This window comes from Zonotrichia albicollis, chromosome W (genome assembly GCF_047830755.1).
Source record: "Zonotrichia albicollis isolate bZonAlb1 chromosome W, bZonAlb1.hap1, whole genome shotgun sequence".
In the NCBI taxonomy this organism is placed as follows: Eukaryota; Metazoa; Chordata; class Aves; order Passeriformes; family Passerellidae; genus Zonotrichia; species Zonotrichia albicollis.
In genome coordinates this window covers 3,227,904-3,249,019 of record NC_133859.1, presented here as the reverse complement: position 1 = coordinate 3,249,019, position 21,116 = coordinate 3,227,904, and positions in this window count along the sequence as shown.

Here is a 21,116-nt window from a genome sequence, read left to right as displayed (position 1 = left end):
AAGGCACAGAACAGATGAATGGGGATATACAAGCATCATAACGTCACCCCAGGACAACCCTGTAAGCAGGGGTTGGGTCACGTGTTTGCAGGCAACTGTAGCTGTGGCATTGTTGGTGGAAGAAGCCAAGAAAGTAACCTTTGGGGCTCCGTTGGTAGTATATGCACCGCATAATGTGTGGAGTATACTACAACAAAAGGCAGACAAATGGCTCACTGACACTAGGTTGCTAAAGTATGAAGCCATTTTGATTCACTCGCCCGACTTGGAGCTATGAACAACGACTGCACAAAATCCGGCCCAATTTTTGTTTGGGGAGGTCTCAGAGAAGTTTGTACATAACTGCACGGAAGTGGTAGAGCTGCAGACCAAGATAAGACCAGATTTGAAGGAGAAGGAATTAGAAGAGGGGGAAAAAAGGTTTGTGGATGGATCAGTGAGAGTGATAGAAGGCAAAAGGAAATCAGGATATGCAGTTGTGGATGGCAGGACAGGAGAAGTGATAGAAGCAGGTCCTCTGAATGTGGGATGGTCGGCTCAAGCGTGCGAACTGTGCGCAGTCTTGAGAGCTTTGAAAAGGCTGAAAGGGAAAAAGGTGACCATTTTTACAGACTCCAAATATGCTTTTGGGGTGGTACACACATTCGGGAAGATCTGGGAAGAGAGAGGGCTGATCAACACTCGAGGAAGGGGACTGGTGCATGGAGAATTTATAAGGCAAATTTTGGAGGCGATAAGGGAGCCAGAGGAAATTTCAGTAGTACGTGTAAAAGGGCATCAGGCTGGAATGCAGTTTTGAATCTGGGGAAACAACCTGGCAGACAAAGAGGCCAAAAACACAGCATTACTGATGGTAAGTACCTAGGAGGTTGAAGGAACCGAGGCTCCAGAATATCCTCCACAGCCCTCCCAAAAAGAAATTGAAGGGTACGAGAAAATTTGGGGAAGATTGGAGGAAGGTAAGTGGAAATTACCGGATGGGAGAGAATTAGTATCAAAAGGTTATACCAGAAGAATTTTAAGGAGGTTGCACCAACAAACTCACTGGGGGGCACAGGCCCTTGTAGAACAGTTCTTGAAATTTTTCGGGTGCAGAGGAATTTATGAATTGGCCAAGCAGGAGGTACAAGGATGCCTGATCTGCCAGAAAGTTAACTGAGCTAAGGCACGGCAGGCAATCCTGGGGAGCAGACCCATAGCAAACAGACTGTTTGAAACAATTCAAGTTGATTTTACTGAACTGCCCAAGGTGGGAAGGTACAAATTCTTGTTAGTAACAGTAGATAAACTGACCCATTGGGTGGAAGCTTTTCCGAGCTCCAGGGCGACAGCTCAAACAGTATCCAAGATACTTTTGGAGGAAATTGTACCCTGATATGGGGTAGTGAACTACATCCATTCAGACCAGGGAACTCACTTCACTTCAAAGATTATTAAACAATTGGCTGAGGCTCTAGGCATCTGGTGGGAATACCACACTCCGTGGCATCCCCAGAGTTCAGGACAGGTGGAGAATATGAATCAGACATTGAAAGCACAATTATCAAAATTAATGTTAGAAACCCGGATGTCGTGGCTGAAGTGCGTCCCCCTTGCCCTGCTTAATATCAGGACTATGCCTCACTCAGAGACGGGACTCTCACGATTCGAAATGTTATATGGAATGCCATATGAACATGGAATGCCAGTGGGACAGCCCAGGTTGGAGGATAGTCAAATTCAACCTTACTTGATAGCAATAAATAAGAATTTACAGGAACTAAGGAAACATGGAATAGTATCCCAGAGTGCTCCTCTGGGGTTTGCTATCCACAAAATACAACTGGGAGACAAAGTGCTTGTGAAAATGTGGAAAGAAGTTCCTCTCTCCCCTCCCTGGGAAGGTCCCTTTCTTGTCCTTCTGACAACAGACACGGCCATTCGGATGGCAGAAAAAGGCTGGACACAGTCATCGTGGGTGAAAAAGGTCGAGCATCAGGAGGAGGCTCCTGAGTGGAGGATCACCTCTTCCCCTGGAGATTTAAAGATAAAGCTATGCAGTCTAAGTAAATGACCGATGAAGGGTGGATAAGTTGTATACTGTCAAATTGTGCATGTTATCCATTCGTGCACTTCAAGTGCAAGCACTGTCTGGAAGTCTTTGTTATACATTGTCAAAGGGGACAGTGGCTGAAGGGGTTGTGTACTTGGTGTTTGGAGGAGGAACTCGAACTGACTGACCACGTTTTAACTCTCGCCACTGATCTAGGAATAATAGAATTGGATTCTTGAGAGTGGTATCACATATTCCAGAATGGTGTAAGAGGGAAAGTAGATTCCAAGGCTGAGATCTTGGAGGTCAAGTGCCGGAAATCAGAGTACCTTGCAGCTCAGATGCAGTCAAGGTATCAAGGTGGGGTGCCTTTAAGAGGAGGTATGCGTCTCGGTCCGAGAGTGAGATCCTGGAAGAATACTCTTGCTGCCGAAAAGATGGTCTTCCTTGCTGATGGTGGTACCCCAGGGGGCACAGGCAAAGGCAGAGGAGTATGCCTATGGGGATTCCTGATGGGCCTGAGCCTAGTCGTGTGCAGAACAACCGGTTTGCACACTGAGATCCCATCTCAGACAGGAGGACAGAGTCCTGTTGAAGAGTGCAGGCAATGCACTCGTATTGTCTAAGAGGGACAAGAGGGAGAGGGAGTCTCAGCATACCAAGCCCTGAAAGATTGCATCATGGAGCAAGGCAGGTACTGCATCATGAATGGCACTCAACTGAAATTATGCAGATTGGGTGAAGAAACAATATGTTTCAGTCAAAAGGCAAGAGTTAAGGGTGGGCTGTCAGAAGGGTTCAATCACAAAAGACAAAAGAGGGATGTGGGAAAGACCTCGGTCCCTGTTTGCAACCAATGCAATCGAACTCTGTGGGTCAGAGGAAAAACTGAATTGATTTTTGTAGCGTATTATCAAGTTAACCCATTGTGTTATGATAATACCCAACTTGAAATGTGTATAATGAACGGGAAAATGTACTGGGTTGGAAAGAATTTGAAATATGAAAATAAGCTCTCCCTGAACAGCTAGCCTGTCATCTTGAACCTCCTTGAAGCAAATGATGACAGGGCCTGTCTGCAATATGACAGGGCTTTCTGCTTCTCAGAAAACAAGGAAGGGATAGATCCTGAAAGCAAAATTAAGCAGATGGCTCAGGACTTGAAGTGACAGGAGTCAGAGTTGAGGAAAAGGAGGGTGGAGCAAGAAAGGCTGAAAACTCTGAGTGAGCAATATGAGCAACTCAAGAGACAAGATACTGACTGGGGACTACCTGCCCCAGATTGGAATTTATTCATTGACCTTGTTAAGGAAATTGCCACAGAACTGGGATTGTCAAATTGTTGGATTTGTGGGGGGCTGAAATCTGCTGAGAAGTGGCCTTGGAAAGGTGAGAGCTTTCCACCGGAGCACTTGTTGAAATGGGATAACACCCGGGTCTCCAGGATGACACAGAGACATGAGGGCAGGGTGTTGGACCAGAGGGTGGTTGGAACGATTTGTATCAGCAGGGAAGGAAAAGAATATACCAAGGTAGTTGGGTATACCCTGTGTATATCCACGTTAGCGGTAAATTCAAGCAGTAGGAGCAAAGTCTGGCAACCAGAGCCTCCTACAGGATATTGGAGTCAGAAAAGAGAGACAAATTGTGAATGGAACGATAAGATTGGACTTTGTTGGGTCAAAGGCTCCAGAGTTAACCCTTACCAATCCTTGGAGGAATTAAGAGAATATTGGAAGGAACCAGGCAGAACAAACATCAGGTGGAAGACCCCTGACAGAATTTACTGGATCTGTGGGAAGAAAGCATACAGTGAGTTACCCCCAAAATGGAAAGGGTGGTGCACTTTAGGTATGATAGAACCTGTGTTCTTCACTCTCCCCCATCAAAGAGTGACCTGTTAGGGGCTCCCTTGTATGAGACTCTGAACAGGGAGAAATTTGAAAAAGGAATTCCCTGCCATGGGAGGCAGTCAGACATGGGGAGAGGAAGAATGGCCGGCCGAGAGGATAATAGAATATTATGGGCCAGCCACATGGGCACAAGACAGGAGCTGGGGATATAGGACCCTGATTTACCTACTGAACAGACTGATTAGGCTACAGGCAGTGGTAGAAATAGTCTCGAACCACACCTCAGTAGCCCTTGAGTTGTTCAGCCAGCAACACCCTCAAGTGCGGGCTTTAGTGTATCAAAACAGAATAGCATTAGAATATTTGTTGGCTGAGGAAGGGGGAGTGTGTGGAAAATTCAATGAGTCCAAGTGCTGCATTGAGGTTTACGATTATGGAGAAACCATCAGAGGTTTATCAGCAGAGATCAAAAAGGTGGCTCATGTCCCAGTCCAAAAATGGAATTCCATTTTGCATGAAACTTGGTGGGACTGACTATTTGATGGGGCCTGGTGGAAAAAGATAATATTCTTTGTGATGTGTTCAGTAGCAGGAGTCATATTCCTACCATGCCTAATACCATGCTTTATTAGGCTGATGCACTCCATGGTACAGGGCATGCAAATAGCAGCCATGCCAACGGACCTGGAGCTGGTTTCTGAAAATAACAAAATATCTAAAATCATGAACTTGAGGGAAGGAGAACAGGAAAGTAAGGCCGCTGAAGTCTTAGCAAAATTCAAAAAACAAAGCAAAGGTGATGGAAACACAAATTATACCAAGGCGTCCCACAAAGAGAACAGAACACAGAAAGAGTCTGAAAAGTTCCCCCTCTCCTGGTAGGAAGCCCTAAGAGGTGAAGGGTAGATTTAATCAAAATGTAGATAATAGATATAAGGGTTGTAGTGGGAGCATGAATTAATGTGTTTATATAGAAGGGGAGGGATTGTAATATATGTCATAAAGTAATTCATGCTTAAGGGGAGAATGTACACAATAACAATTGTAAAATCCAAGGAGCATGAGCAGCCCAGAGACAGATAACTACTCTGGAATTAAAAAACTCCTGAAGGCAGCAGGAGAACAATGCTTTGTTTACTAAGAAAAGAACGTGGCCAGGGCGGAGATGGGCTTCCTCCAGAGCCATCAGGGAACACCTAAGGGTGATCATCCCTTGATAGATACCATCAATCAAGATAACCGAAGGCCAAGGAACATGCATCTGAATACGCGACTTCCCCTGACATGATCAGTGCCTGTCTCTACTCAGGAAACAGCAATTGTCCAGCCCTGCACAGTGAAAGAAACCTTCATACATATGCGGGGTTACAAAATAAATTGAGGCACCTCTGCCTCAGGCATAAAAAACTGTATAAAACAGCCCCGCTGGAAATGGCTTTCGTGAACAGAGGGAGGTGCGATAGAGGTCGGATCTAGGTTCACTCAGGGCAGATGCCAGGCTGGACGCTGTCTCTTTGGCTGTGGTTTTTTGAGGACCATATTTTGGTCATGAAAATAAAATCTTTCGCATTTATTAATTTGGGTTTCTGGCTGATAATTTATAACACTTTTCATTACATTAGTTAAAGCATATTAATTAGGATTATACATATTCAAATATTCTTGAGTTCTTTTACATGTCTGGGAATTCTTTTAGTTTTGTTTGATCTTTGACCCATCGAGCAATAGTGTACATTGGATTTTTGTGAGTCGTTGTCCAGGTTTAGAGCAAATTTGGGGAAGAATCCCCCAAAGGAGCTCCTGTGGGAAAAGCAGATCCAATCGGCCCCTCCCCCCAACTGGTCCAGGAGGGAAAAAATACCTCCTTGGAGAAAGGTGGAAAAAAGCTGTTTATTAAACAATAAAACCAAAACAATATCAAACAATAAAATCCCTTGCCACTCTAAAAGAGATGACAAAGCGAGACAACCCCCTGTTGTAGCTCAGCTCACTCAGTCTCTGATCAGTCCCTCTGGTGCTGGAATTGTCGCAGGCCAGGCCTGGCCCGGTGGGCCACAGCTGCAGCTGCCGGTGCTCTCCTGGGTGTTCAGTCCAGAGCAGTTCCAAGAGGTCTAAAGAAAAAGGAAAAAAAAACAGTCCAGGGAACTTCTCTGCCTCAGCTAGCTAAACTAACTAAAAGCAAAGGAGAGCTCTGTCCTGCTGTCTGTCCGTCCGCAGACAACACAGTCCAGGAGCAGGAATGTGGAGGAGGAGTACAGTGCCTGAAAACAAACTGCGCACTTCTTGTCCCCCCCCCTTCACTCTCTGGAACACTCTTAAAGGTACAAAACTTATTATTCAACATAAACAGAATGAGACAATTGGGGATAAAAGCATCATATAGTCAACCCAGGACAGTCGTGTATGTCATTTCCTCACAACATGTATACTATTTCCTCACAATGGCAGATGGGGAATTATTGATCCCTGAACAGTCAGTGGCAGGAGTCTTTTTCACATCCTTTCTTTCGATGTTATCTGTGTGGTTCCTTCAATGTTACTGAATCATACAGACAGTTTTAGCTATTTCCACAGACTTATCTGAGTTTTCTCACTATTGTCAGCTAGTTACAAAGATAAAAACATTCTGCAAAAGTTATTACATACCCTCTATTTTATTATTTTGCGAAAGCCTAAACTATATTTATCACACTAATATATATAAACTACACATGGCCAGAGCATTGGCCGCAAAAGCTGACAAATTATACTATATCCAAAAACAATTAAAAGTGATTAGAAAGTGTACTACATCACAATTGTTGTGATTAATACTAATCTGCAAAAGCTAATACATAACAGCAAAAGCCAATAACTATATTGCCATTTATAACATTCTCTACGTATATTTTCTATATATTTTCTCCTTTTCATTCCCTTTCTTCTAGTTCCCTCTTCTCAGAGTTTTGAGTAACTAAAATTGGATTGGCTTGGAGCTTGCTAAGTTGGATGGGCTAATTTAATGCTTTGTGAAGTGTTTTATGTTGACTGAACGCTGCTCTAAACTTCTGCCAAAGTTCTCTGATTTTTTGAAACTGCCAGTAAAGTTTTCTGTTGTTTTGACCCCTTGAGAATATCTTGACAGTATTTCTTCTGTGTCTAACTCAGAGTACACAAAAAAGCATAAATCCTTTTAAGAGTCTCATCAAGCAAGTTTTTTGGGGGCCTTACAGTGCTAAATGTAGAATGAGTGTACAAGACCTGAGATTAGTGAGGAACCCCATAAAGACAGTTTCATCCTTTCCCAATGAAATGTGGGGTAATGTAGCAAAAATGGGCACTTGCTTAACTTGCTGTTCACCTATTTCTCAGTACTTTTGAGAATGATCTCTGAATAATATATTTTTTGTACTGTTTCTCCTATTAACATTGTTTGTTGTTATAGCTTCAAATGTTACTTTGTATTCTAAATCATTAAATTCATAAACATTTAAGTTAGATACCTGCTTTTCTAAGTTTAAAATGGCTAGAAGTCAGTACGGCAAAAAACCCAATTTATTAGAATCTTTGTGGCGAACACAACAAACCATTCCCAGCACAACTCCATTTGTAGATCAAAATGTTCATAAGGATAATTTAAGAAGACATCTCAGAATTCAGTTCAAAGGTGAGTATATACCACATGTAGATAGTTCTGCAGAATTAAAAATCAGTCCAAACTTTTTGTGTAAAATGCATAATGATCTAATATATCTCCTTATACATATTTAAAGGCTTAGATGCCCTTTCAGAGCTGTCTTCCACACAAGTGTTATTAGATCTCTCCATTCCCCAGAGTGGCTATGTAAATTTCCACTGATTTAACTTAAATGTGCATTTAAAGTAGGATAAAGTGTGCTTTAACTTGTGGTGTTTATCTTAATTTAACAAAAATATGTCTCTCAAATGTCAGCTCCAAGTGGAACACTGTTGGGGGTTAGGTTTTTTCCTTTTGTTTCTTTTTACTTAGGGACTTTTGTCCCATAAGTTGCTAGGAAAGAGTAATGACTGTGTATTTAAGAAAAACAAAAGAAGTGGCCAAGCTCAGAGGAGGAGGGCATCTGGCTGCACTTCTCTTATCTGAGGGGCAGAGATACCTCGATAATTGGACTGTTAAAGGACCGGGCTGAGGCAGCTGCTCTTTCTCTCTTTCTTTCTCTTTCTGTCTCTATCTGCTTCGGAAGAGGGTGGTTGGAACTGCCGCCTGGGGGAGTGAATTCGCTGGCGCTGCCAGAGCCCAGCCCAGTCCTGCTTCTTCTGCTGTGGAGTGAGCCTCTGCTGGTGAGAACAGTAACTGAACTGGGACACCTACATACCTCACTAAAAGAGGGACTTTTCACCATCTGCTCGGTTGCCAGGGATCCTGAGCTCGCCTCTCCCTGCTGTGCTTGGAGCCGGGCTGCCGCTGCCCATCCTCGCCGTTTTTCGGCACTGCTCCGAGCTTTCTCTACACTGTAGCCCCTCATCTCCTGCCTGCTGAGACGTCCCATGGTTCCACCTACAGCCATGGAGCTTCTGATACATCTCATCCACCACCCCGGGATTTTTGCTCATTCCTGCTGTTTCAGCTTGCTGCTTCCAATAGTCCTGCTGGGGCACCTGAGTCAACTGCCCCAGGGGTTTGTGAAACAAGCCTCTCTTCCATCCCTTCCCGTCTTGGTGTGAAAAACACCAATCACTTGTTTTTAAAATTTTTAAAAGTTTAATAGTAATAAAATAGTTAAAAAGAATAGTAACACAATTAGAGTAATAACATTTTGGACAAATTAAATTAGGACAATATGAGACAATAAAAACAAAGAGTTACGGACGTCTGGGCATCACGGGCCCGAAAAAGGACACCCGTTAACAAAGGATTAACCCTTAAGAACAATCACAGAATCACAGAATCACAGAAATTCTAGGCTGGAAGAGACCTTTAAGATCATCGAGTCCAACCCATGTTCTAACACCTCAACTAGATCATGGCACCAAGTGCCACATCCAGTCTTTTTTTAAACTCTTCAAGGGATGGTGACTCTACCACCTCCCTGGGTAGATGATTCCAGTATTTGACCACTCTTTCTGTAAAATACTTCCTCCTTAATTCTAGCCTGTATCTCCCTTGACGCAGCTTGAGACTGTGTCCTCTTGTTCTGTCTCTTGTTGCCCAGAGAAAGAGACTGACCCCCAGCTCACCATAGCCACCCTTCAGGAAGGTGAAGAGAGTGATAAGGTCACACCTGAGTCTCCTTTTCTCCAGGCTGAACAACCCCAGCTCCCTCAGTCGTTCTTCATATGGCTTGTGTTGCAAGCCCTTCACCAGCCTCGTTGCTCTCCTTTGGACACGCTCAATCATCTCAACGTCCTTCCTAAAGTGAGGGGCCCAGAACTGGACGCAATACTCCAGGTGAGGCCTCACCGGTGCTGAGTACAAGGGAAGAATGACCTCCCTGCTCCTGCTGGCCACACCATTCCTGATACTGGCCAGGATGCCATTGGCCTTCTTGGCCACCTGGGCACACTGCTGGCTCATGTTCAGCCGACTGTCAACCAGCACCCGCAGGTCCCTTTCCACCTGAGCACTGTCCAGCCACACCGTTCCTAGCTTATATCGTTGCAGGGGGTTATTGTGGCCAAAGTGCAGGACTCGGCACTTGGACTTATTGAACTTCATCCCATTAGATTCTGCCCATCCATCCAACCGTTCCAAGTCCCTCTGCAAAGCCCTCTGTCCCTCTAACAGATCAACACACGTTCCCAGCTTAGTGTCATCTGCAAATTTGCTAATAAAGGACTCTAAGCCCTCATCCATGTCATCAATAAAAATATTAAACAGAACTGGCCCCAGCACAGACCCCTGAGGGACACCACTGGTGACTGGTCGCCAGCTGGATGCAGCACCATTCACCATCACTCTCTGGGCCCGGCCATGCAGCCAGTTCTGAACCCAGAAAAGAGTGCTCCTGTCCAAGCCACGGGCTGCCAGCTTGTCTAGGAGTATGCTGTGGGAGACAGTGTCAAAGGCCTTGCTGAAATCCAAGTAAACAACATCTACAGCCTTCCCTGCATCCACTAGGCGGGTTACCTGGTCATAAAAGGTGACCAGGTTGGTCAAACATGACCTACCCCTCCTAAATCCATGCTGGCTGGGTCTGATAGCCTGGCCATCTTGTAAATTTTGCGTGATGGCGCTTAATATAAACTGTTCCATTATTTTGCCAGGTACTGAGGTCAGGCTGACTGGTCTATAATTACCAGGATCTTCCTTTGCACCTTTTTTGTGAATGGGTATCACACTGGCCAGCTTCCAGTCATCCGGAACCTCACCAGTGAGCCAGGACTGTTGGTAAATGATGGAGAGTGGCTTTGCAAGCTCATTTGCCAGCTCTCTCATTACCCTGGGGTGGATCCCGTCTGGTCCCATAGATTTATGAATATCTAAGCATTTCAGTAGTTCTATGACAGCCTCCTCTTGGATAATGGGGGGACCATTCTGCTCCCTGTCACCATCAACCAGCCCAGGCGGGCAGGTGTCTTGAGGGCAAGTCATCTTCCCACTAAAAACTGAGGCAAAATAGGCATTAAGCACTTCTGCCTTTTCCTCATCTTCAGATACTAAGTTCCCTCCTTTGTCCAATAAAGAACAAAGGTTGGTCTTACCTTTCCTTCTACCATTAATATATTTGTAAAAACATTCTTTATTATCCTTTACAGAAGTTGCCAACAATAGCCTGTTGCATATTCATACACTTCATACAGGATGCATAAATTCCATTCAAACACAGGATTCTGTCTGGTCAGTGTCAACTTCTTCCTTCTAATCCTAACAGCGCCTCCAAGCTGGGAAGAAGTTTGTTTCTTCTGATAAGAAGGCAATAAATTCCCTTTCTCTGAAAGATCTAGGTGTCCTGTGGCTGCTATCTCGCTGCAAGCCCTTTCTGTTAAACAAAGCATCTTACATAGCATCGTTTCTGTTTTAACAATTTTTATAACCTAAAACTATATTTAACACAGTACTGAAGAAAATTAATACAGCATTATTTTCTAACACAACACATATAATATTCATTTTAATATTTGCGAAAAGCCAATCATAAAATACAAGCATTTTTCACAATCCCCACTCTTATTCTTTGTAAATCATTTGGCTTGAGCAATATTTTTTTTCTACTTGTATCTTCTGGACTATGCTGGTAAAATAAAACAGGGGATTACACAAGTAAGAAATATAAAAACAGTTGTAACACAAAATGAAAGATCTTAATTTCTTCTAATACATTACCCCACCAGCTAGATTTTAACATTGTTTTCTAATTTTTGGACTGGTACCTGAGTTATTATATGCATATATATTTTTCTTTTTGATTTCTTTTGCTTTTGCTAGAATTACTTTTCTGTGGTCATCAATTTTCAACAATCTGATATATTGAACTTTCCAAAAACATCCCCTTCTTTGGCCAATAAATAGTCTAAAGCCAAGCTGTTCTAATACCCTACAGTTTTTGTTTGGCTTAGCTGGCTTAATATTAACTCTAATGCCTGGGCAGCCTTATTTGCTATCATTTCTCTAACTGCTTGGAGTCTCGTAGTACAATTCAACAGATAATTTGGAGTCAATACAGAGTTAGATTGCTGTGCTAGTTTTACCTTTTTTGTTTATTATTTGTTTTGTTTTGTTTTGTTTTTTTTTCCCAAATCTTGAACTGTATCTTCAGGATTAAATTTAAAACAAATCCATCTCTCTCCTTTTGAACATTCAGTTCTAAATCTATTGTCATTTTTTTTTCTTAAGTTTCTTGTAATGTAATAATTTACTCTATTTTGCCAACAAGTTCTTAATCTGGATGGGTTATAACAGCGGCTGTTGACATAGGTGTGTGAGTAATAAAAGAGGAACTTTGGTTTCTTTCTATGTGATGCTTTCTGTAGCATTTTTGACACGATCTTGCTGGTATCCCGAAAGGGAAAAGACAACAAATGAGTGCCAGAAACAGGAATAACAGAGGTCCAGCATGGCTTATACTCCCACCTCCCATGCCTGTGAGGTTGCAACCCACAGCAGGTTTATTTGATCTTCTTGGTGGTGAAATACAGAGGCCAATCTGGTCTTGCCCTCTATTTCCTTGTTACTTTCTCTTAACTAATTTCTAGGCAAATTGTTTTTGACACTCTTTAACTGTGGTCTCTTACTGTTCTTCAGGTATCTCTCATTCAACAGGTACTAATAATTCTCATCCACACAACCAAGTTATTACTTTAACACTTTTTTGCAATAAGAGCATAAATTTTGCAAATCACAACACTAATTACTCTCACAATTTAAGCATTTACTTATAACCCAGCTGGGATGTCCAGTATTGGAATGAATCAAATAAAGTTTACTGATGGAAATGGTAATTCCCCTTCTCCCCTGTACAACTCTCAGGCTAAGGTCAGAATACAAAAACTGTCTTGATCCGCCTATCAGAAGTATTCCTCCCTCAAGGAGATGTTTTATTCAGGCAGTGCTCGAAACCAGTGATATAAGCTTTGTCTTACTTCTTCATTCAGTGTTATTCTTTGTACATTTCTTGGATCATTTGTCTTTTTTTCCAAACTATTACCACTCAGTCCACACTGGAAATTCAATTTGGTATCACCCGGTTTAAATGTGATAGTCCATTCCTCAGGTTCTTTGACAAGTCCTTTGATTCTGCTGGCATGAATTCACCCTCTTTCCACGATTCTGATCGTTGCTTCAGTAGTACCTGGAAAGGACTTCTTAATAGCATAGTGAAATAAACAGGGCCAGGAGACCTCATCTCCTTTATAATGCCTTTATTAAAAGTGATCAGCTCAGGATTGGGCAGCTCGGCAGGGCTGCAGTCCCCGTCGCGTCCCCCAGGGCGACTCAGAGGAGGAGGATATGCGCAGCTCTGTCCACTAGGGGCAGAGCCGGGGGATCCGGTCCTCGTGGGAGCCTTTAGGGCGTGGTGTTCCTGTCAGATCTTGCCCTTCCTCGCCCAGTCGGCTTGGTCGGCCGCCGGGGACGACTCCCGTGGTCAGGGCGAGAAGGACTCCGCATCTCTGCAGGCTCAGCAATCGGCTTCTCATGTCCAGACATCACTTTAGTCTCTCAGCTCTTATTTGGCTCGTTGTTTTTGGGGTTTTCTCTGTGGGTTTGGAGTCGGGGTCCCACAAAGCATACTGGCCTTTGGAGTCACTTTGCATAACCCCTCCCCTCCAGGTCTCTTCTCTTCACTGTTCTGGGAAAGGTACAACTTAGCCTCGGGCAAGGCTCTGCTGATACAAAGGGAGCGATAAGCTCCAACAACCTGTGATTACAATAACAAAGCACTAAGAACCCTGGCAGAGACAGATCTGGCTGCGTCCCTGTAACTCTTTCTCACAAAAAAATATTAACCGAATTTTTGTTCATAACAATAATAATAAAAGAAATATAATACTGCATTAACTTCTACCATTTGCTTGTCTTCCAAACTTTCTGGGTTTAGCTAAAAGCTTTCTCCACAGCAGCCTCTTCTTGTATCCAGCTGTGCTAATAGCTGCAGAGGCAAATTCTTCTTCCTGTGAGTTACAGTTAATTAAATAAGAAAAGCTAGACCAATTTTAACACGAGATGTATCACCTCTATTGCTTTTTACCTTTTTGCAGCATTTAATTGTTTTAGCCTTACAAACCCATTCTTCAAGAAAAAACCCAAACAAAAAACTTCCTTTTAACAGCAAAAAAAAACACACAAAAGAAAAAAAAACCAAAAAAATTCTTACTTAAGAAAAACAAACCACTTTGTGAGTGTTATGAACAAAAATTCAGTTGATTTTTTTCTTTGAGAAAAAAGTTACCACTACTGCTGGGCTGCTGCCTGTGTTATGGTAATTACGGGTCGTTGTTGTTAATAGTTATTTTTGTATCGGTAAAAGCCCTGGCTGGGGCGAGTTAATAGCTCCTCTCTCAGACAGTAAAGGGTGCGGTACCTCCCAAACAGTGAGGAGAAAAGACTTTGGAGGGGAGGGATATGCAAAATAACTCCAAGGACCAGCATGCTGTGTGGGACCCCTACTCCAAACGTGCAGGAAGAACCCCAAAAACAACGAGCCACCTAAGAGTTGAGAGACTGGAGTGATCTGGACGTGAGGAGCCGAGTGCTGAGCCTGCAGAGATGCTGAACACCTTCGGAGTCCCTCTCGCCCTGACCATGGGAGTCGTCCGGACGCTGGGAGGCGGCGGGAAGGGGCCAGGAAAAGTAAAATCGGATGGGATCACCACGCCCTAAAAGGCTCCCACAAGGGCCTGATCCCCAGCTCTGCCCCTAGTGGACAAAGCTGCGCATATCCTCCTCCTCTGGGTCGCCCTGGGAGAGACGACGGGAGACTGCAGCCCTGCTGAGCTGCCCAATCCTTAGCTGATCACTTTTAATAAAGGTATTAAAAAGGAGAAGTCTACTGGCCCTGTTTATTTCATTGAGGTTTGGAGAATCAGCAATCTCTGCTTTCATTCTATCTTTTAGTGCTAGCCCCTTCCCCCTCTTTTCACAGCTTTGCTCTCAATACCGTTCTTGGCCCTTCCCCCGGCTGCAGGGCCGGAGCACGGGAGAACAGCCACGGGCATGGGGCCCTGGGGGCATGCCTTGGATCTCTTTTGTCCCGTCTCTCTCTCTTCTCTCTCTTTCTCTTTCCTTCTCTCTCTCGGCCCACTTACCAGGGCCAACGCTGCCATCCTGGACTCGGGACCCCGACAGTCTGGGAGCCACCCCGGCAGCTCTGCCACAGAGCCAGCCCGCTCCTGGCCGCAAACCTGTGTCCTCTGCTGCCAGCACCGCCACAGGGTCACCTCCATGAATCGGTCCCTGCCGCAGCCCCCGAGACCCCGCCACTCGTAGGGAGCGGTCAGACACCTCCCAATCTTGACAACCCCAAACTTGGCGTGCCCAGGTGCTCCTGACATTCTTTTTCTTTCTCTAGTCAACGTATCCTGTTTTCCTTTCAAGCAGGGCCTGTTCTGCTAAGGCTTTTCCGGACCCCAGTGTGGCATTGAATAACCTCCTAACAACCATGTGTTAAGATAGTTCTCTTGCCTTTCATGAAAAAACCTTCATTCACACTTCTACTCTCTTCTAGCACCAAGATGTCATCACTTCACATTCTAACATCTCAGAGTTTCTCAACTACCTCTCTACTTCAACTTCTCTCTTTCTTCTCTCTCAATTGTAACCCTTGTGGGGTCGATATTTAATCTTCCCCTATTTCTTTATTCTGCCATAACTTCTTTGTTGATTTTTTTTTCCTTCATCCTCTTGGCCTAATTCCAAAACTCTGTCATTTTCCTATTTTCTGATATAACTCTTATTCTTAATTGCACTTGTAAGATTCTTCCCAATAAATTGCTACCTACCCCTGGGACCAATAACACATCTCCCACCTAAATTTTAGTTTCTTCCTTCAATTACCACATCTTTAATGACTAGAAATGTAAAACTGTGTCGTTTTGCCCCTGTTACTTTCACTATATGTTTGCTTACACTATAACCTTTTGGAACATTTAACAGGCAGGTTCTCTTTGCCCCCGTGTCTATTACAAATTCCAATCCTCCCACTTTTAAAGTTATCACAAGCTCCAGATGGTATTTGTCTCCAAAAAAATTAGAACCTACGACTTTTTTTCTTTTATGTGCCCATTTCTTTAAAGATTTTTCAGATCTTCCGCTTACTTAGGACCATTTTCCTTTTTCTCTCAGGTTTGTTTATCTATTTAGTAGGAGTTTCTTCTTTCCCCTTTAAAAGCTGCCCTTCAAAAACCTTTTGTTTTGGCATTTCGCCTTTGATATGCTGTCTCATTTATTCTCTTGGTTATGTAATTACGATAACAATTCATGTGTTTACTCCCCTCCTCATTATTTTAACCCCACTCAGGAGGTACAGTTGGCATTTTGTCTTCTCTGGGGGTCTCCACAGATTATCTTTTTCTTAAGCTTTTATTTCAGTTGCTCTGATCATTTGCTTTTCTGCCTGAGAAAAATATTATTTTCATTACCAACCGCATCTCTTCTCAAGTATAAATGTTTGGACCTAAAAGTTGGTCTAATTGTTCAACTATGCCTATGGGATTCTCCAAATATCCCTTTTATTTATTTCTTAAAATTTCAGACTTCAGACGAAGTCAAAGGAGCATTTACAAACTCTGATCCATCTCCTCCTATGAGAACCTCTCTTAATGGAAATAGACCAATCTCTTTATCTCATTCTTTTTGGATTTTTATCTTCTATAGCCTTTCTCCTGTATTTTTAGGAAGAATCAGGAGAGGGCTTTCTTCTAACTGAACTTTTAGTGTTTCGATAAAGTGATTCTTTTAGAAAGTTCCCCTAAGCAGCCGGAGCTGTGGTTACCAAGGGAACGGAGCTCAGGGCAGGACGGGGAGACTCGGCACAGCTCAAGAGTCGCGGTCCTCCAAAGGCGGGGTCTGCAGCCGGGATCACCCGTGGGGCTGTTCCGGTGCAGACCGAGCTGGAGCGTGGATACCCCCCACATGGCTGATGGTGGCTGTAATAAACGAATTCACCAAATTTAAGAATCGTATAATTATTATTATGCAAGCCAGAATAAGCAAGGTTCAGCGCTGGGCGGCCAGGAGTCCCGGCTCCTCTTAGGCGCGCGCCTTTCCCCCTTTAAAGTTCGCTTTTTATTGTCCTTTCTTCCGCATTCCTGGATGACGCGGTCTATCTTCTGCGCTTGCTCCTCCGATTGCTAGGGGGTCTTTCTCTGCCTTCTGGTGGTCGTGGGATGAAGGCCCCAAGTCTTCCTTTTTGGCCGCTTTCCTTATAAGGCATATCTAGAAGTCTAAATTCTACAAGCTAAGCAATTCTTGCAAGGTTAGTAATTGTTACCATATGTGACGGTATCTAGTTACAGAGGGTCTCCTATACCTATGAGGGGGGTTTATAAACAAAGCAATTCTCACGAAGTTAAAGGTTTTACCGTATGTGACTGCACATAGGTATACATTATATCCTGCTAGACAAGAGCTGTTTAGCTATTGTTTTATAATTTAAATTATCTAGCTATTAATGAACAAACGTATTGCTACTTATTACAATCCCCCATTTCTCTTTTTACCAATTCTGTTCATTAAATCTTTTTAGCTCCTTCCTAGCAAGCGCTAAATGGTCTATTTCATCAGTTAAGCTCTGTACATTAATTATACATGCTAACTTCTTTAGCCTTTTCATCATATTCCAATTCATAACAAATTGAACTGCTGACAAAATAAATCCTAGCACAATCAGAATTAAAAGAACGACAATGGGATGGCACATACTGTTTAGGACACCTGTGGCAGTAGGTGACCATCCGAACAGCGTATCCCACCACCTATGATTGCTATCTTGCTTCACCCTTTCTACTACCTGATTTATTTTTTCTACGTCATGTTGAACAGTTACTAGGGTCTTCTGTCCGCTTTTCTTGATTTTCTCAAGAATTTTGATCAGGTCCTGATGGAACAATAGTTGTCTCACTAGGGTGAAGTTCATACCAATCGGGGTGGGCATTAGCTTGTGAATCAGTGTGTAGTTGGATTGTAATAGGTGGTGAGAGGTAACTGTGGCTTCATAAGTGGTGTCATACCCTGTAATCTTGGTGAAGTTACAAGCACAGAAGTTTGAGTGATTCTTTGTATCCACCACAATATTATCTACTAGCACAGAATCACAAAGAGTTCTAAAACACGTGCACCCATTGCCTATGTATATAAGAACTGTTTTAGAAGCCTCGTTAGGGCGAATCTCAAAATGGCAAATGTTTTGCTCTGTGTCTTAACAGATATCTTGAGCTATAATTACATTGCCCTCACAGATGAACCCCAACTGTTCTTGTACAATACAAGATTCCAAGTCAACAGTTTGCCATTTGTCATCAAACTGACGGGCCCATCCTCTATGTTCTGTAGGATAGAGGACAGCTCCGCCATGGTTTATTCCTAATGCAATGACAGGAAAAATTAGATGTACAGAGGCATTTTGTCTGGTCAAGACAAAGGCAGTGACTGTATTAGAAATAGGTTTGTAGGTAAAATTCACCAGTTTCCACCAGGATTGGAATTCCCTTTCAAATTTAGTGGCATGGTCCCAGATTATTTTCTGAATTTCTGTGGGGAAAGTACCTTCCTCGCCCTCCCTTATAATTGCAGCAGAGACTGACTGCATCCATAATTGTGCCTGGATACAGCTGAGGGCTAAGGAGACATTATTTTGTCTGGCACCAAGTGCATCAATCACCAATTTGTCATCGTTCACATTTACTCTTTCCCAATTTGGCAAAATGTTTGACAGCATCCACTGGTGTGTCCCCAAAGCCAATAGAGATGACCTCAGTGGTTGCTGTAATTTGGACAGATCTCTGGCCATAGCAGCCAGTTTATTCATTAGTACCTCCGAATCGATGCTATTCAGAATTCCCAGTCCTGTACCTAGAACACCAGTCGCATCTCTAAGTTTCCTTGTTTTAAAAGAGCTGCATTTCCTTAGCCAAGTACTCCAGCCTTTAAAGGATGTTTGCAAAAACAAAGAACAAGCTGGCTGGATTTCTGAAACATTGGTCTGCATCAGCAGTTCGACCTGTTTGAGAGACCATGCTGGATTGAATAATATTTGCTGTTGACCAGTTTTTCTGATTATATGAGGTCCTATTTTGAAAATTTTTGGTGTAAGTATGACCGGTGGTGTAGGTGAAACAGTGATAATGTGAGGTTTAGTAGTGGTAGATTGTGTTTTAGTATCTATTATGAATTTAAAAGAAAGGCCCTGTGTTGAGACAGAGTAGGGATCCATCCTGAATTAGGTGAAGTGTCTAACAACGGTGAAAAGTCAAACGGCCAAAGCTGAAGGAAAAACTCGCATGCCGAGACAGCAAGGAGACAGAGAAAGAAAAACAGAAAAGACCACGAGATCAATTTGCCCCGAACTAGAAATTCCTTTGATAAAGAAGAACTGGTGCTAAGTGTCATGCAAGATGAATATGTATGAACTTATTGTGAAACTGTATGCATATGCATTTGGAAGGGGGATAAAAGGAGGTCTGAAATCTTCAGGGGTACGCATGCCTTTTTAGGAGGATTTTCTCCGTGTGAGTCCGGCGTCGTAAATAAACATACTGAGCTTTACAACTTTTATAAAGTTGTGAGGTTTCTTCTTTTCTCCGCAAAACAGTGTATCTTTTGCCCAGAGGCAGAATACCTCTGCCGTGTGAGTTAATGTGAAGTTTTGCCAGCAGTCTCGTGCTGGGTATTCACAATTTATTTGTTTATTCTCCTGACCCATGGAAACACTGATTGAGATTGCGTTTGTATAGTCTGATCCATTAACCATTCGACATCCAATATTAATTTGTTCTCCCACTACTCCTTGAAGCTGCCAAGTTTTCTGCCTCTTCCATTCGTGTTTGGCGTAAGGCAGACCGTCATGTAGAACTAATGTTAGTAAACTTAAACCTGTGGTATTTCCCATAGATCCGGTAAATTGCAAAAAGGCCTGAGACCAGTCAGTGATCAGGGTCTGTTTGACTAGGATCTTGTTCCCTTTATAAGGCTGATGGGGGTTTCCCCAGGCAGTCGGGAAGCTCAGGATTATAATGATAAAAATAGCTCGCCAAGCAGGGCAGGGTCCTAGCAACAAATTTTGTTCACCTCTTATAACCATATCTCTTTTACCTGGAGCATTCCTGTGCTCCGTTCCTGTTCCTGTGGCCCGTTGCTCTCCCCCACTCCTCCTTACCTCTCTGCCTCGCCTGCCAGCCCAGGTGCATCGGTCTGCAGGGATCATTATCTTCTCGGCAGCAGGGGTAGTCTTCAGGGGGTGCATTATTTGGGCTATCCCTTTGACTCCTGCCCCCACTCCTAAGGGCAGGCTGCCAGGCCTCTAGGCAAAGGATCTCTTTGATTTTATGGCAGACTCTCTGCCATTCCTAGCGAGCTTTACAGGGCCTGAGTCCCACTGTCTGTTTTTTTCCTCCGAGCCTTACGGGCCCGTTTCTTATATATTCCGAAGTAGCGACGTACGGTACTATCCCAATTTCGGGGCTCAACTTGCCACTCTATGGGGACATGAATCTTTTTCCCTTCACACACCTGGTCTAATATCACACTCTGATTTTGGCAGATGATCCTATATGATTGGTGATGTATTGCCCAGGCCAGGGCCCAATGTGTCCTCTGCTCTATATTTTCAATTAATGCTATTGCTTCCCTATAAGGGATTTCTCTTTGTCCTGGGGCTGTTACAAATTTCCTTAGGGCCGTGTGAGGGTTTTCCCTCCTCCAACCCCAATCACAAGTATGGCACCAGATACCCCCACCTAATTGTGATTGGAAAACCCACCATTTGAGCCTACATCCCCCACAAAATATTTTTATCCATGCCCTACAGATGGGATCACCACATTTAATGCACCCAGGTCTGTTAGACAGTGGCCGCCTTATCTCAGCGAGGACCTCAGCCACTGATATCAGATCATCCCATGTGTGCCAAATAAGAGGACACTTCAGTTCCTTTCCCATCCTTTGAATATTGTCTCTGACCAGTAGCTGCAGTCGGTGTTTCTCCCTCTCAGTCATTCATATTACCAGTTGTTATGCGTTCTTATGTTTTCCGAAGAGTCAATCGTAGATCTCCAGGGCGACTGGTCACCTCCCAAGGGGTGTCTGCAGTGATGGGTCCTTTCACTCGACTGGCATGTGTCCAGCCTTTTTCAGCAGTTCGGATGGCTGTTTCTGTGGTAAACAGAATAACATAGGGACCTTCCCATTGGGGTGTTAGGGAGGTCTCTTTCCAAGTTTTAATTAGGACTCTATCTCCAGGTTTAAGCTTATGCATTGCTATGTCCAAAGGGAGTCTTTGTACCAATAGCCCTTTTCGTTTTAGTTCCTCCCTTCGTTTCATTAGCTGTTGCATGTAACTCTGAATTTGACTATCTTGGATACAGGGATGGTTTCCTGGTAGCTCTAAGTTGTAAGGCATTCCATAGAGCATTTCAAAGTGAGAAATTCCCACATTCGTCCTAGGTTGGGTTCTAATGTTTAGCAGCGCCATGGGTAAACATCTGACCCACGACATTTTAGTTTCCACCATAAGTTTAGTGAGTTGCTTCTTGATTTCTCCATTTGCCCTTTCTACCCTCCCTGAGCTTTGAGGGTGCCAAGGGGTGTGATATTTCCATTTAGTACCTAAGGCCATGGTTAC